Consider the following 4069-nt stretch of genomic DNA (forward strand, 5'->3'; position numbering starts at 1 on the left):
CTTGTGTCTAGGCTATTTCTAGGCCTTCCTCAAGGGCACTCAACTTTGCAATTTTTTGGCTATTGAGGACTAATGGGTTGGAGTAAATATAGATTGGAAAACCAAGATGATCCCTAAACATGCCTCCATAACTAATTGTACTTGGGTTTCCTTTGGAGGCTCCATCAAAATTTAGCTTTAGAAAAGAGAGGGAAGGTAATGACTAGTAGGAGAGGATAAATGCATATTTTATAAATTTAGCATAGAAAATTATTTTTGGTATCCATGTTGAATGAAAAGGGTCTTTCTTCAGTGATGATAGAGATACACTGATCTCTCCATTAATTTGATAGATAAAAACCTGCAGGACTAATTTGATTCACATATGTTATTCTAGGTATCTAAGTGTGTTTTTTTAGGTGTCTGTGCAACGGGTATATTGAAATTTAACTATATTTGGATAAAATACTAGAGTAGAACGCTGGTCATTAAGAATCTTGTTTTGAAATTCAACAATATGCAAAATTTTCCCCTTTCTGCTGTTTATGCCAACAATAATCAATAAGCTATTTGTGTTCACTAGTTTTGTTCAATTGCAATTAATTGGTTGTGAAATAAGAATAAGGAGGACCTTACCTTTCACCCACCCCACGCTCTGGAACATAAAACCATGATTTAACAAAAGATTTAAAGGCTCGCTCTTTAATTTTTTACTTTTTTCCCTTCCTGCATTCTCACATCATATTCTCTTCTCCTCTGCTCTTGTAGCGCTGGCACTTCTGGTCACAAGACATTCATGCAAGGTGTATTGTAGCGTTTCTGGCCAGATGTGGTCTTCTTACAAGATGTAAAATCAGTGGGCTAGTAATGAGGAGAAATAGGAAGAACCTGAACAAGATACTTGGATATACAATAGAGCTCCCTAAAATTGAAAGCATCCACTTGTAGTTTCTTGGTGCACATACAAACTTGAAATCACACCACGATTTTTCCCAACGTACCCTGTTAATTTTGTGGATGAAGCAATTAACTGAGTAACCCCAAGTTAATTCTCCATGGCTAAACAACACTCGGAAATTTCTAGAATTTGACATGCATGCCATGCTTATCGCATTATGGACAAGTGGGCAATATGTGGGCGCACATATTTAGCTATCAAAAGCTGGTTGTTATTCATATTTAGTTAAATAAATTAACATATAATATAATAATTGATTAATTACCTTATATACTAGGCTTTTGAAAATTTCGTACATATAGTACAAGTGGCTGTCCAGATGTTATAATATAATAATTGATTAATTACTTTATATACTAGGCCTTTGAAAATTTCCTGCATATAGTACAAGTGGTTATCCATAAATTATGGTTTGAAAAAATCAAAAAATTCTTATCATGATGCCGGTAAATTGTTGCCCTGTTTTCTTGATCTAGCTTCAGAGGTGGATTCACACATTTCAGTATTTGAATGACAAATGTCAAGTTTTTTAATTCCTACAGCAGTTTACTCAGCTCATGGATACAATTCTCATGTCTCTGCTGTAACAACAACAGAAGCCTTTTATCTCTCTGATAAAATAATACTCTTACTAATTTATTCAGTCCTTGTTGGGAATCAGAATATGCAATTTAACATAAAAATATAAAAAACAACTATTTCATTTTAATTATAAAATTTAATTTTTAATTATATTTTGCATTACAACAGTAACAAAATAAAATTAAAATGAAATTCAATCTTGAATATGCAACCAATGGCAATTGGCCGAAAGGTAAAATGACAAACAATACCGAAGTCATTTATATTTCTTAAAAAGTATTTTCAGTGGCTCAGTTATGTAGCAGAAATAATTGAATAACTGCTTGAAAATAAGCTGAACAAAAATAATACTAAATTGATCTTTTTCACGTCTCAGCAGAGTCCAAACTGTTCTAAAGCTTTCTCCCAATTAGACATGATTTTTTCAGGAGTGGCTGAATCCTTTCTGGGAAGGGACTTCCGCCATTGCTGTGGCACTTGTTTTTTGAGGTGACTAGTCAACAATATAAGAACTAACAGTATGAGAACTAACAATATGAGAACAAAAACCATGTTTAAGATGTAAAAACTGCCGGCTATGTAACTTGCGAAAAGCCAATACTAATTATTTACAAATACCCATTATATTTTCTCTTGCGATGTTGCTTCCTCCCCTCCCAATTCTTTCCCATTGATTCTGTGTGTTAGACGATTGGGGTGTTTTCTGCCGTTGATTTAATCTGTTTTTTTCATAAAAAAAAATATTATTTTTTCGACCAGCTGTAAGACAGAGAGAGGGGATCTGGCAATGGGCCATGAAAGGCCAGACCTCCTGGCGATGAGACTCTTCGTGTTTTCGCAGTGACTAAACGTGTCTTTCTTCTTCGTTTCGTGTTTTTCTTCCTGCCTGAGGGCCGCGTAGCCAGCGCAGCCTTGTGCTGTACTCAATGCATCTTACGACTTCCTCCTACTGCCATGTTTCCATTACTGTGGAATCAATCATATTCAGAAGCCATTGACGGTCGGATAGCCACTAATATAATAATAAGCGTGGCTTGTACCGCAGAGCAGTCACGCGTACCGTTGAAACATCGACAACAAAATTTTATGCTGGATGTTGATATGCGCACCTTTTGTATCCAGAAACGCGACTCTGCGTCCTATATATTCATATACAACACAATTGATCAGAGATAGATAGCACGCCTGCCTATTTCCTCTGCATTTTTGCAGCTGGGCTGTAAGAGACAGTTATCTCTCCCTTTCCAAGAGCAAGAAACAAAAGGAGGTCTGTAGAAGCTTAAATACTGAAGCAGTTACCAGCAATGACTTAACTAGCGAGCTTTGTAGAAGTTTTAATAACAGAGCACTCAGATGGAGACTATAAGATATTTTTCGATTTTCTTTTTAGTTTTTGTTTGGGTATTTTGGACATTTCACTGGAAAGTGGATGCCATTACCACGGTTAGCTATGATGGTAGAGCTTTGCTGATCAATGGACAGCGCCGGGTTTTAATCTCTGGATCCATACATTACCCACGAAGCACGCCAGAGGTTTGTGATTTATTGGGTTTTGTTTTCATTATTATATATCTGTTATTGTTAAATGTATGCTGAAATTTGTTTATGTGGCATTCAACAGATGTGGCCAGATCTTATTGCCAAGTCTAAGGATGGGGCAATCGATGTTATTGAGACTTATGTCTTTTGGAATGGGCATGAGCCTGAGAAACGCCAGGTAATAAACATTTTAAATCTTTATAAAGTTTTTCACGTCTGTAATGTATTTTCAGATGGAACTGTGAATTGTTGATGAATTTATAGTGGCTTTGGCTTATGATTTTATTGCAGTATAATTTTGAGGGAAGATTCGACTTGGTTAGATTTTTGAAGACAGTACAAGAAGCCGGCCTTTATGCTCACCTCAGAATAGGACCTTATGCTTGTGCAGAGTGGAATTATGGGTAAGCATATATATATATATAATCAGTCAGGAATTCGAGTATTTTGTTTTTGTTTTGCCAATGAAAAAATCATTATATTTAAAATGGAGAATATATATGTTATGGTTCTGGTAAGACTGGACAAGAATGGCAGAGAGACCCTCAAAATTTAACTATATACCAACTGGGAATCGCCATAAAACAAGAAAATTTTGTCTTGCAGTCACATCACCCTGAAAGGAGAGGAAGAAAAAGAAAAACAAAACTGGACCTGCATTTTCTGATCCATACAATGCCTTAAACTTCTGTAGCATCTTGTATTTTGTTATGAGTGTTTAGATATATCCAATTTTAGATGTAATATATTAAGTTTGAATAAGGAACGCCCCACAATCACCGTACCTTTCCATGTTGTAAGTTTGTATTTAAAAGGCAGTCAAGTTTGATTCATTAGTGTTAGTTTTAATTTTATCTACTCATGTAATGAGATTTTGTAGAATTCTGCAATGTAAACATGCTCTGTAAATACTCACTGCTTTAAAGTTCCATTACATCTTCAATACAACTATGTTCTTGTTTAGGGGTTAACTTAATAAGCAAGTCATGTTTTATTGATCCTCTTAACTAG

At 35.3% G+C, this 4069-nt stretch overlaps 1 pseudogene; it reads left to right on the forward strand.

Moving 5' to 3' along the window:
* The first annotated feature begins 2741 nt into the window (after window positions 1-2741).
* Window positions 2742-3466, forward strand: LOC149167030 (beta-galactosidase 5 pseudogene; annotated as a pseudogene).
* The last annotated feature ends 603 nt before the right edge of the window (window positions 3467-4069 follow it).

This window comes from Pinus tabuliformis, chromosome 5_1 (assembly GCF_031772625.1).
Source record: "Pinus tabuliformis cultivar Carrire ecotype Pingquan chromosome 5_1, CPIR1, whole genome shotgun sequence".
In the NCBI taxonomy this organism is placed as follows: Eukaryota; Viridiplantae; Streptophyta; class Pinopsida; order Pinales; family Pinaceae; genus Pinus; species Pinus tabuliformis.